At 45.6% G+C, this 13,676-nt stretch overlaps 1 protein-coding gene across 1 annotated transcript in view; it reads left to right on the top strand.

Annotated features, from left to right (window-relative positions):
- The first annotated feature begins 1,831 nt into the window (after positions 1-1,831).
- The window catches only part of LOC137095383 (equilibrative nucleoside transporter 4-like), a 66,367-nt gene continuing 54,522 nt past the window's right edge, over positions 1,832-13,676 (top strand). The window contains exon 1 of the mRNA XM_067461985.1: positions 1,832-1,946. The gene's annotated coding sequence lies outside the window, so the exon portion shown is untranslated. The remainder of the gene's footprint in view (positions 1,947-13,676) is intronic.

The raw sequence follows: 13,676 nt of genomic DNA, 5'->3' as shown, positions 1-13,676 counted from the left end.
ACAGGTGGCTTGCCCTATGATTGCAGCCAAAAGAAGCCACCTATCTGCAGAGTCCCTGAAACTTAGGACTATAACAAACATTAAATGCAAAGCAAACAAAATTGGAGCTCCTGGTGCAGTTGTACCTGCACAGCCGTGCCAGAACACAATCTGATATCCTTAGGGAGGACGTTCCATTGCTGAGGGGCCACCACTGAGAAGGCCCTTTTCTCGTCCCCTCCAGCAGTGCTTGTGACAAAGGCGGGACTGAGAGCAGGGCCTCCCCAGACGACCTTAAAGTCCTGGAAGGTTCATAAGGAGAGATGCGTTCGGACAGGTAACTGGGCCGGAACGGTTTAGGGCTTTATAGGCTAAAGCCAGCATTTTGAATTGTGCCTGTGCCTGCTCTAGCGCCTCCTTGTGGCATCCACTTGGATAATGGAACAGGACCAAAGAGAGTGGATGCTCAGGGTGGATCAAACTGGAGTATATTTCCAATGCCTGATCTCTAGTGGGAGTTTTGGGGTCCCATTTTGCCTGGTGGATGGATTGACCCAGCCCCCAACCCCCTTGCTTTGGGGTGGCTTGAGCCTTGGTTGTGCTCCTGCTTCTTCTGGAGTGCTGCTGGGTTCCCCCCTGGGCCCGGTCCTGTTCAGGATCTTTATTAATGACTTAGATGAAGGATCAGAAGGCAGGATCATCAAGTTTGCAGACGACACCAAATTGGGAGGGAGAGCCAATACTCCAGAGGACAGGAGCAGGATTCAAAACGATCTTGACAGATTGGAGAGATGATTGGCCAAAACTAACAAAGTGAAGTTCAACAGAGACAAATGCAAGATACTCCACTTTGGCAGGAAAAACGAAATGCAAAGAGACAGAATGGGGGACAATGCCTGGCTCAAGAGCAGTACGTGTGAAAAAGATCTTGGAGTCCTCGTGGACAGGAAGGTGAACATGAGCCAACAATGTGATGTGGCGGCAAAAAAAGCCAATGGGATTTTGGCCTGCATCAAGAGGAGCCTAGTGTCTAGATCTAGGGAAGTCATGCTAGCCCTCTATTCTGCTTTGGTTAGACCACACCTGGAATATTGTGTCCAATTCTGGGCCCCACAATTCAAGAGAGAGATTGACAAGCTGGAATGTGTCCAGAGGAGGGCGACTAAAATGATCAAGGGTCTGGAGAACAAGCCCTATGAGGAGCGGCTTAGGGAACGAGGCATGTTTAGCCTGAAGAAGAGAAGGCTGAGAGGAGATATGATAGCCATGTATAAATATGTGAGAGGAAGCCACAAGGAGGAGGGAGCAAGCTTGTTTTCTGCTTCCTTGGAGACTAGGACGCAATGGAACAATGGCTTCAAACTACAAGAGAGGAGATTCCATCTGAACATGAGGAAGAAATTCCTGTGAGAGCCATTCAGCAGTGGAACTCTCTGCCCCGGAGTGTGGTGGAGGCTCCTTCTTTGGAAGCTTTTAAACAGAGGCTGGATGGCCATCTGTCAGGGGTGATTTGAATGCAATTTTCCTGCTTCTTGGCAGAATGGGGTTGGGCTGGATGGCCCAGGAGGTCTCTTCCAACTCTATGATTCTATGACTGTGAGAGAGAGCTGTTCAGCAGTGGAACTCTCTGCCCCGGAGTGTGGTGGAGGCTCCTTCTTTGGAAGCTTTGAAACAGAGGCTGGATGGCCATCTGTCAGGGGTGATTTGAATGCAATATTCCTGCTTCTTGGCAGAATGGGGTTGGACTGGATGGCCCAGGAGGTCTCTTCCAACTCTTTGATTCTATGATTCTATGAGGGAGGAGGCTCTGCTCTGGCTCTTCCCCCTTCCCTCCTCCCCTTCCAGGAGGAGGAAGAGGAGGAGGAAGATGGGAAGGCGCTCCACCAAGCGGGCACCGGCTGCCGAGGCTGAAGCGCTGGGCCCCCCCTAAGCCCACCCCATTGGGAGCCAAAGGCAAGACCCGACAGGTAAAGAAAGGGGGTGGAATGGGGTTTTGGGGGGGGGGGGAGAGAGAGAGAGGAGGAAGATGCTCGTGATGCTAAATGATGATGGAGGGGTCTTGGAAACCTGTTGGCCCGAAGGAAGGAGATGCCGGGTCTCTTTTATCCCGCGATTGCCCCGCTTCTGGGGGGCACCCCTCCCCTATGATGCCTCTCCAAGGAAGGCAAGGGACAGCTTTGGTCAACATTGGGGTCGGAAAGGGGGAAAGCTTTGGGGATCTTGGCTGGAAAGGGCTTGCGGTGGAAGTCGGGGAAGGAAGCTTGGGAAAGCCTTGTTTTCCTTGGATTTTGATCTAGGTAGAGACCCACATCCCAGATCTTGGGAAGGAATAGGGTTGTGGGGAGAAAAGGGAAGGGATGTGTGTGTGTTTGAAGGCAAGACACGCACAGAAAAGGAGACTTTTCCCCTCTTCTTGGCCATTGCAAACCAAAACAAGACAGGGACCTTTGGAAGCATTGTTCTCCTCGCCACTCGGGGAGTGGGGTGTCTCAACAGCGCCCCCTGGCGCCTGCAGCGGACCCCTGGCAACATGCAACACATGCACATTTGCAACCACTGGATGGGACTCTGTTTCTCTTTAAGATTGCGCCTACACTGTAGGGTGAATGCAGTATTGACCCCGCTTGAACTGTCCTGGCTCCATGATATGGGATGTAGTTTGGTGAGGCACTATTCTTGAGCCGGAGAAGGCTGAAGACCTTGTGAAACTATAAACTCCACGATTCTTGTAAAACTATAAATCCACAATTCTTGTATAACTATAAACTCCATTACTCGTGTAAAACAACATATTTCATGGTTCTTGTATAACTATAAATTCTATGATTCTTGTAAAACTATAAACTCTATTATTCTTGTAAAACGATAAACCCCACAATTCTTGTAAAACTATAAATTCCATGATTCTTGTAAAACTACACATTCCATGGTTCTTGTAAAACTATAAATTCTATGATTCTTGTAAAACTATAAACTCTATTATTCTTGTAAAACTATCAACTCCATTATTCTTGTAAAACTATCAACCCCATTACTCTTGTAAAACTACACATTCCATGATTTTTGTAAAGATATAAACTCTATTATTCTTGTAAAACTATAAAATCCGCAATTCTTGTAAAACTATAAACTCTATTATTCTTGTAAAACGATAAACCCCACAATTCTTGTAAAACTTCACATTCCATGGTTCTTGTAAAACTGTTAATTCCATTATTCTTAACTATAAACTATAAACACCATGATTCTTGTAAAACTATAAACCCTGCATTCTTGTAAAACTACACATTCCATGATTCTTGTAAAACTATAAATGCCACAATTCTGGTAAAACTACGCATTCCATGATTCCTGTAAAACTATTAATTCCATTATTCTTGTGGAACTATAAAAATGATTCTTGTAAAACTATAAACTGTGATTCTTGTAAAATTATAAACTCCATGATTCTTGGAAAACTACAAACTCCATGTTCTGGTAAAACTATAAATTCCATGATTCATGTAAAACTATAAACTCCATTATTCTTTTAAAACTATAAACTCCATGATCTGGTAAAACTATAAACTCTACGATTTTTGCATAATTACACATTCCATGATTCTTGTAAAACTATAAATGCCACAATTTTTGTAAAACTTTAAACTCAGTGATTCTTGTAAAACTATAAACTCCACGATTCTTGTAATACCACAAGCTTCATTATTCCTGTAAAACTATAAATGCCACAATTCTTGTAAAACTATAAACTCCGTGATTCTAGTAAAACTACAAACTCAGTGATTCTTGTAAAACTATATACTCCACAATTCTTGTAAAACCATAAGCTCCATTATTCCTGTAAAACTATAAATGTCACAACCCTTGCAAAACTACAAACTCCATGATTCTTGTAAAAATATAAACTCCACGATTCTTGTAAAACTATAATCTCTGCAATTCTTGTAAAATGATAAACTCCACGATTCCTGTAAAACTATGCTCTCCACAATTCTTGTAAAACTATAAAGTCCACGATTCTTGTAAAACCATAAACTCCATTATTATTGTAAAACTAGAAACGCCGTGATTCTTGTAAAACTATAAATACCATGATTCTTGTAAAACTACACATTCCATGATTCTTGTAAAACTATAAACTCCGTGATTCTTGTAAAACTACAAACTCTATGATTCTTGTAAAACTACAAACTCCATAATTCTTGTAAAACTATAAGCGCCATCATTCCTGTAAAACTATAAATGTCACAATTCTTGTAAAACTATAAATACCATAATTCTTGTAAGACTACAAACTCCATGATTCTTGTAAAACTATTAACTCTATGATTCTTTATGAAATGCTAGGGATAACTTGGTGCTCTACGATCAACTTCCATAGAATCACCTTGGAGGACCTGGATAATTATTTATTATTAGTAATAATATTATGTTTATTTATGCCCCACTTATCTCTCAAACATTAAATCAGAATTAAACATAACACTACTAAAATTCAAAGTTGGAATCCACTTAAACATATTACACAGAGGAGGGTTTTGGGGGATGTTGAGGTCCAGTGTTCACCATAGAGGATACTGAAGGGCTGAGAAATAAACACAGTAACCAAATCTGTGAATTATCAAGTCTACAAAGGTTAAATCCGCAGTTGTGGCGGTCTAACTTCTCCAGATCTGCTCTGAGTTGTTGTCAATCAGTTTGGTTGGTTATCCCTTTTTGTTTTTTCTGCTCAGTTAGAATCATAGAATCAAAGAGTTGGAAGAGACCTCCTGGGCCATCCAGTCCAACCCCATTCTGCCAAGAAGCAGGAATATTGCATTCAAATCACCCCTGACAGATGGCCATCCAGCCTCTGCTTAAAAGCTTCCAAAGAAGGAGCCTCCACCACACTCAAGGGCAGAGAGTTCCACTGCTGAACGGCTCTCACAGTCATGTTCAGATGGAATCTCCTCTCTTGTAGTCTGAAGCCACTGTTTCGTGTCCTAGTCTCCAAGGAAGCAGAAAACAAGCTTGCACCCTCCTCCTCCCTGTGGCTTCCTCTCACATATTTATACATGGCTCTCATGTCTCCTCTCAGCCTTCTCTTCTTCAGGCTAAACATGCCCAGCTCCTTAAGCCACTCCTCATAGGGCTTGTTCTCCAGACCCTTGATCATTTGAGTCGCCCTCCTCTGGACACTTTCCAGCTTGTCAATATCTCTCTGGAATTGTGGTGCCCAGAATTGGACACAATATTCCAGGTGTGGTCTAACCAAAGCGGAATAGAGCATGGGGAGCATGACTTCCCTAGATCTAGACACTAGGCTCCTATTGATGCAGGCCAAAATCCCATTGGCTTTTTTTGCCACCACATCACATTCCTGGCTCATGTTTAACTTGCTGTCCATGAGGACTCCAAGATCTTTTTCACACGTACTGCTCTCGAGCCAGGCATCATCGTCCCCCATTCTGTATCTTTGCATTTCGTTTTTTCTGCCCAAGTGGAGTCTCTTGCATTTGTCACTGTTGAACTTCATTTTGTTAGTTTTGGCCCTTCATCTCTCTAATCTGTCAAGATCGTTTTGAATCCTGCTCCTGTCCTCTGGAGTATTGGCTATCCCTCCCAATTTGGTGTCGATTTCCTTTGTGTCACCTGAAGGCCTAGTCAACACAACTCTTTGTTTATTTTCTACTAGCTTGAGTACCCAGCAAGGCCCAGGTTATTTGAAAAAGTTTATTTTTAATTTTATGATGGGTCCAATTAAAAACATTGTAGGTGAATTACAACTCACATCATTCCAGATTAACCCCCGCAAACTCCATCAGTACTTAAAAGTTGGACATGTTGGTCATGTGTGGCAAGTTTTCTCCAGATGCATCATTGGTAAGGTTCAGTGTGCTCTCTGTAGGATGGGCTACAACTCCCACAATGGTAGGTCAGTCCCCACAAAGCCATCCAGTAGGTTCAGTTGGTCATGGGGGTTCTATGTATCAAGTTTGATCCAGGTCCATCATTGATGAGAGTCACAGTTTCTCTGGATGTCGGTGAACTATAACTCCCAAAAAACCCCAAGGTCAATCCATCCCAAATCCCTCCAGTATACCAATGTGGGCATATCAGATATGTATGAAAGTTTGGTCCATATCCATCATAGCTTGAGTTCACAGTGCTCTCTGGATCTAGGTGAACTACAACTCCCCCAAATCATGGTGAATTTCTACTAAAGCCCTCCAGTATTTTGTTGGTCATTGGGATTCTGTGTGCCAAATTAGGTCCAGATCCATTATTGGTGGGGTTCAGAGTGCTCTTTGATTGCAGGTGAACTATAAATCCCAAATGTCAAGGTCAATTCCTTGCAAACTCCACCATTTGAATACTGGAGGGATTTTGGAGAGATTGACCCTGATTTTTGGGGGAGTTGTAGTTCACCAACATCCAAACTTGGGTATATCAGGTATGTATGCCAAATTGATCCAGAGCCATCGTTGTTTGGGTTCAAAGTGCTCTCTGGATGTTGGTGAACTACAACTCCTATAAATCAAGGTCAATTCCTCCCAAACCTTGCCAGTATTTTGCGTTTGTCATGTGGTTTCTGTGTGCCAAACGTGGTCCAGGTCCATTGTTGCTGGGGGTCGCAGTGCTCTGTCTTAATACAGGGTGAACTACAACTCCCATCATGTTGAGTCAGTCTCCCAAATGTCTCCAGTATGTTCAGTTGCTGATCTTTTCCTCTCTGTTTGCTGTGCACCATAGAAAAGAATAGGAAAGGGTTATGGGAGAGGCAGTGGGCGGGATCATGTAAATTCCACACCAGTGGAGAGAGTCAGAAACACTGAGATCACCGTGGTGGAGGAAACACATAAAGTTTAGGATGCAATTGTCCTCATCCGAAAGCCTTCACTCAGGTGGTGGGCAAGACTGTGTATGGAGAACATTGGCAGGGCTCTTATACATGTTCACGGCACTCTCAATAGTAGTGTTTCTCAACCTGGGGGTCGGGGGGACCCCCAGGGGGAGATCATGAGGGGGTGATGGAGGGGTTGCCAAAGGCCACCAGGAAACACCATATTTTCTGTTGGTCATGGAGGTTCTGTGAGGGAAATCTGGCCCAATTCTATCAATGGTGGAGTACAGAATGCTCTTTGATTGTAGGCGAACTATAAATCCCAGCAACTACAAGGTCTATTTTCCCCAAACTCCACCAGTGTTCACATTTTGGGCATATTGAAAATTCATGCCAAATTTGGTCCAGATCCATCATTGTTTGAGTCCACAGTGCTCTCTGGAGGTAGGTGAACTACAACTCCCAAACTCAAGGTCAGTGCCCACTAAACCCTACCAGTATTTTCTCTTGACCATGGCATTTCTGTGTGCCAAGTTTGGTTCAATTCCATTGTTGGTGGAGTTCAGAATGCTCTTTGATTGTAGGTGAACTATAAATCCCAGCAACTACAACTCCCAAATGTCAAGGTCTATTTTCCCCAAACTCCACCAGTGTTCACATTTTGGGCATATTGAAAATTCATGCCAGATTTGGTCCAGATCCATGATTGTTTGAGTCCACAGTGTTCTCTGGATTTAGGTGAACTACAACTCCAAAACATAATGTCAATTCCCACCAGACCCTTCCAGTATTTTCTGTTGGTCATGAGAGTTCTGTGTGCCAAGTTTGGTTCAATTCCATCATTGGTGGAGTTCAGAATGCTCTTTGATTGTAGGTGAACTATAAATCCCAGCAACTACAACTCCCAAATGACAAAATCACACCCCCCCCCCCCCACACACACACACACTTCCAGTGTTTTCATGGGAGTTCTGTGTGCTAAGTTTGGTTCAATTCCATCATTGGTGGAGTTCAGAATGCTCTTTGATTGTAGGTGAACTATAAATCCCAGCAACTACAACTCCCAAATGACAAAATCACACCCCCCCCCCCCCACACACACACACACACACTTCCAGTGTTTTCATGGGAGTTCTGTGTGCTAAGTTTGGTTCAATTCCATCATTGGTGGAGTTCAGAATGCTCTTTGATTGTAGGCGAACTATAAATCCCAGCAACTACAACTCCCAAATGACAAAATCAACCCCCCCCCCCAACTCCACCAGTATTCATATTTGGGTGTATTGAGTACTTATATGAAATTTCATCCAGTGAATGCAAATACATCCTGCATATCAGATATTTACATTATGATTCAAAACAGTAGCAAAATCAGAGTTATGAAGTAGCAATGTGATGGTTGGGGGTCAACACAACATGAGGAACTGCATTAAGGGGTCGCGGCATTAGGAAGGTTGAGGTTGCTCTATAGCCTGCAATGTCATTGGAGGGAGGACCTTTGGTGGCTCCTTTCTGTGGAAGTGAGAGTCCCAACCACACACATACATACATATTTCTACCTTTATTGTGTGTATAGATAGATGGGTGACTCCATTCTCTATCTCCTGGGGTTGTGGCAACTCTTCTCCAGGTTTCAACCCAGTCCACAACCCAGCCCACTTTCATACATGGAACCAGGAAGGAGTACCATCTTGTTCTTCATGCTAGGCAGCAAAAAATTCTGGACTGATTCTGGACAGCTCCAAAAGCGACTTGTTTTCAACCACGTCTCCTTCTTGTTGGGTGCCTTCAAGCCATTTCTGCCTTCTTCAAAGTCACAGAGAGTTTCATCTACGCTGATGATCGTGCCATTACTGCTCAAGCAGGGAGCTTTGAGATGGTTGAACAGAAGCTCTCTGAAGCTCTAGGTGCTCTTACTGCCTATTACAGGGAAAACCAGCTGATCCCCAACCCATCTAAAACACAGACATGTGCGTTTCATCTCAAGAACAGAGAAGCATCCCGAGCTCTGAAGATCACCTGGGCAGGAATCCCACTGGAGCATTGCAGCGCACCCAAATACCTGGGAGTCACTCTGGACCGTGCTCTGACCTACAAGAAGCACTGCCTGAACATCAAGCAAAAAGTGGGTGCTAGAAACAATATCATACGAAAGCTGACTGGCACAACCTGGGGATCACAACCAGATACAGTGAAGACATCTGCCCTTGCGCTGTGCTACTCTGCTGCTGAGTACGCATGCCCAGTGTGGAACACATCTCACCACGCTCAAACAGTGGATGTGGCTCTTAATGAGACATGCCGCATTATCACAGGGTGCCTGCGCCCTACACCACTGGAAAAATTACACTGTCTAGCCGGTATTGCACCACCTGACATCCGCCGGGAAGTAGCAGCCAATAGTGAAAGGACCAAGGCAGAGACATCTCCAGCCCATCCCCTGTTTGGGTATCAGCCAGCACGTCAACGACTTAAATCTAGAAATAGTTTTCTAAGATCTACAGAGACACTCACTGGAACACCTCAGCAAGCGAGAGTCCAAAAGTGGCAGGCCCAAACCCAGTACCTCAACCAATGGCTGATACCCAATGAGAGACTCCCCCCTGGGCACACAGAGGACTGGGCGACCTGGAAGGCACTGAACAGACTGCGCTCTGGCACCACGAGATGCAGAGCCAATCTTCAGAAATGGGGCTACAATGTGGAATCCTCGACATGCGAATGTGGAGAGGAGCAAACCACTGACCACCTGCTGCAATGCACCCTGAGCCCTGCCACATGCACCATGGAGGACCTTCTTGCGGCAACACCAGAGGCACTCCAAGTGGCCAGATACTGGTCAAAGGACATTTAATCAACTCTCATACTCACAAATTTTGTAATCTGCTTGTTTGCTTTGTTCTGTTAGAAATGTAATATAATTTGACTGGTTGTTCTGACACGACAAATAAATAAACCCAGTGTGTTTCTAGGGCCAAGTAAGGGTTTTGTGTACGTGGATTTGTAAGGTTTGGAAGGAAACAGGGCTGCTAACAGCTATATTTGTAGAGTTTTGAAAGCTTTTGATTGCTTTGGAATCTTTTTAGCCATGGACTGAAAGCAAAAGTTCCTCATGCAGTCCCAAGAAATGTTTATATGATATTTGAGACACACACACACACACAGTAAAGGTTTTCCCCTGACGTTATGTCCAGTTGTGTACAACTCTGGGGGTTGGTGCTGATCTCCACTTCTAAGCCAAAGAGCCTGCATTGTCCGTAGACATCTCCAAGGTCATGTGGCCAATGGCATGACTGCATGGATCACCGTTACTGCTCCCCGGAGTCAAACCACCGACCTTTCAGTCAACAAGCTCAGAAGTTCAGAAGCTCAGTGGTTTAACCCACTGTGCCATCGGGAGCTCCATATATGTATGTATGTATGTATGTATGTATGTATGTATGTATGTATATATTAGGCCTGGGTAACAACGCAAAAATTTGTTTCTAAAATCGATTTGTATTTGGGAGGTTTTTTTGTTTCGATATTTAAAATAATTACAAAATTTTCCCTTAAAAAAGTTTGGTATTTTTTCAATATTTTTTTTTAATTTAATTATTAATTTAGTAGAATAGGGAGGAGAAATTATTATTAAGGAGGGAAGGCAGGCACTCACTCTGGCGGGCCCTCAAGCGCTGCCGCCGAGTCGGGCCCGGCTCCTCCGAAGCTAAGGTTTCAGTGCGGAATTGGGAGAAGGGGGTCCCCAAAGGCCATCTAGTCCAGCCCTCTGCTAAGGTTTGAATGCGGAATTGGAGGAAGGGGCTCCCCAAAGGCCATCTAGTCCAGCCCCCTCCTAAGGTTTCAATGGGGAATTGGGAGAAGGGGCTCCCCAAAGGCCATACATTCCAGCCCTCTGCTAAAGTTTCAATGTGGAATTGGGAGAAGGGGCTCCCCAAAGGCCATCTAGTCCAGCCCCCTCCTAAGGTTTCAATGGGGCATTGGGAGAAGGGGCTCCCCAAAGGCCATACATTCCAGCCCTCTGCTAAAGTTTCAATGTGGAATTGGGAGAAGGGGCTCCCCAAAGGCCATCTAGTCCAGCCCCCTCCTAAGGTTTCAATGCGGAATTGGGAGAAGGGGCTCCCCAAAGGCCATACATTCCAGCCCTCTGCTAAAGTTTCAATGTGGAATTGGGAGAAGGGGCTCCCCAAAGGCCATACATTCCAGCCCTCTGCTAAAGTTTCAATGTGGAATTGGGAGAAGGGGCTCCCCAAAGGCCATCTAGTCCCACCCTCTGCAATGGTCTCAATGCGAAATTGGGAGAACGAAGCACACCCACCGCAAAGGTGAGGAAGGAGGGACGGGCCGCCTTCCCGCTGAGGGTCGCTCGCCATCTCGCTCGCTTGCTCAGCCGGCGCCTTCCCCGCCCTCTCCTCCTCCTCCTCCTCCTCCTCCTCCTCCTCCTCCTCTTTCAGGCTCTGCCTCTGACTGGTTAAGGAGAGGAGAGAGAGGAGAGCTCCCAGCAAGCATCTAGCCAAGCCATCTTACGTATTTCCGAAATGGACGGAAATACAAAAATATTTGGCGCAATTCTGTTTCGATATTTACAAACACTTCCGGGTTTAAAAATAAGTTTTGTAATCGTTTTGTAATTGCTAAAATTAACGAATATTTAACGAATTACAAAATTAACGAACGAAACCGCCCAGGCCTAGTATATATGTATGTATGTATGTATATATGTATGTATATAATCGGGCATGGGCCAAGCCATGGCAGATAGATGGAGAATGTTGTCCATAGACACCTCCAAGGTCATATGCCTGACATGATTGCATGGAGCGCCCTTATCTGTCACTCTGTCACTCCTTCCCACCTGCTACTAAGGAGGCTGTCGAGGTCCTGAACCGGTGCTTGGCCGCTGTGACGGTCTGGATGAGGGCGAACAAACTGAAATTGAATCCAGACAAGACAGAGGTACTCCTGGTCAGTCGCAAGGCCGAACAGGGCATAGGGTTACAGCCTGTGCTGGATGGGGTCGCACTCCCCCTGAAGACGCAGGTTCGCAGCTTGGGTGTGACTCTGGACTCATCGCTGAGCCTGGAACCCCAGGTTTCAGCGGTGACCAGGGGAGCATTTGCACAGCTTAGGCTCGTGCGCCAGCTGCGCCCGTACCTTGGGAAGTCTGACTTGGCCACGGTAGTCCACGCTCTGGTTACATCTCACCTAGACTACTGCAACGCTCTCTACATGGGGTTGCCCTTGAAGACTGCTCGGAAGCTCCAACTAGTCCAACGCTCGGCAGCCATGATTCTAACAGGAGCGGAGCGCAGGGAGCATACAACCCCCCTGTTGCGCCAACTCCACTGGCTACCGATTTGCTACCAGGCTCAATTCACAGTGCTGGCATTGGCCTTTAAAGCCCTAAACGGTTCTGGCCCAAGCTACCTATCCGACCGCATCTCGGCCTATGAACCCACCAGGACTTTGAGATCTTCCGGGGAGACCCTGCTCTCGATCCCGCCAGCTTCACAAGCTCGACTGGCGGGGACGAGAGACAGGGCCTTCTCGGTGGTGGCTCCCCGGCTGTGGAACGCCCTTCCTACGGACATTAGACTAGCACCATCTCTAATGGTATTCCGCAAAAAAGTAAAGACCTGGTTATTTGTGCAGGCGTTCGAATAATTAGTGCAATGATTGGTAATGACATAGGAATGGAACAATGGATGACGAATCTGGATCGTGTTTTTTAGTGATGAGACGCTAGTGAATGGTTAATATAGTAATTGTGTATTAACTGTGTATTAGATTAGGTTGTTGACTGTTTTTTATACTGGTGCATTGAATTTTTGCTGTTTCCTGTGTGTTGTGAACCGCTGTGAGTCACCTCCGGGCTGAGAACAGCGGTATAGAAGTAAAGTAAATAAATAAATAAATAATCTTCCCGCCGGAGCGGTACCTATTGATCTACTCACATTTGCTAGGTTGGCAGTAACAGTAGCAAAATTACGGTTATGAAGTAGCAATGAAAATAATGTTATGGTTGGGGGTCACCACAACATGAGGAACTGTATTAAGGGGTCGTGGCATTAGGAAAGTTGAGAAACACCACTTTAAGGCTTCTGGTATCAACTGGGCAGGATGGGAATGTCTTTCAGAAGGAGGACTGTGTTTGTCATGAAGCCAAACATGGAAAGGGGTGAGGTAGGGATGCGATATTTATTTGTGGCAGAGCACTCGCCAAACTTGTTGTTCATTCGTTCAGTCGTCTCCGACTCTTCGTGACCTCATGGACCAGCCCACGCCAGAGCTCCCTGTCGGCCGTCACCACCCCCAGCTCCCTCAAGGTCAGTCCAGTCACTTCAAGGATGCCATCCATCCATCTTGCCCCTCGCCAAACTAGTTCACCGCAAATGTATTTTCAGTTCCTTCTGGGGGCAGAGAGGAAGCAGGCTTGCCATAAGTGTGGGATCGTATATATATATATATACTATCCTTAGGGCCTTTATATATAACACAACCTCTAAGAAGAGGGAAATCAAAACTGCTTTGCAGAGCAGAGAGGGAGAACAAACGCCCTGCGTCATGCTGAGATGAGCCAGTCCGGATGCAAGGTGAAGGGTGCGCCAGCCTCTCCTTCTCATCCCGGTTCCCTTTGATCTCTACTAATTTATTTCCAAACCACTGCTGCCCTTCATTGCCATAGTCACAAACAACTCAGGGATGCTTTCAATCTGATGCCGGATGGAGGCGAGGCAGTGAGTGCGCATGAGATGTGCTTCCTTTTCCAAATGCAGACCTGGATTATCAGTATCATGCAGTGGTTGGGGCATTGGGATACATCTCTGGAGACCAGGGTTTAAATCTCTCTGGAACATGGAAACCATTCTGAACTAAT

The sequence above is a fragment of the Anolis sagrei genome, chromosome Y (assembly GCF_037176765.1).
Source record: "Anolis sagrei isolate rAnoSag1 chromosome Y, rAnoSag1.mat, whole genome shotgun sequence".
NCBI classification, from domain to species: domain Eukaryota; kingdom Metazoa; phylum Chordata; class Lepidosauria; order Squamata; family Dactyloidae; genus Anolis; species Anolis sagrei.
Note: the sequence above shows the minus strand (reverse complement) of the source record. Positions and strands in the feature narration are given on the sequence as shown.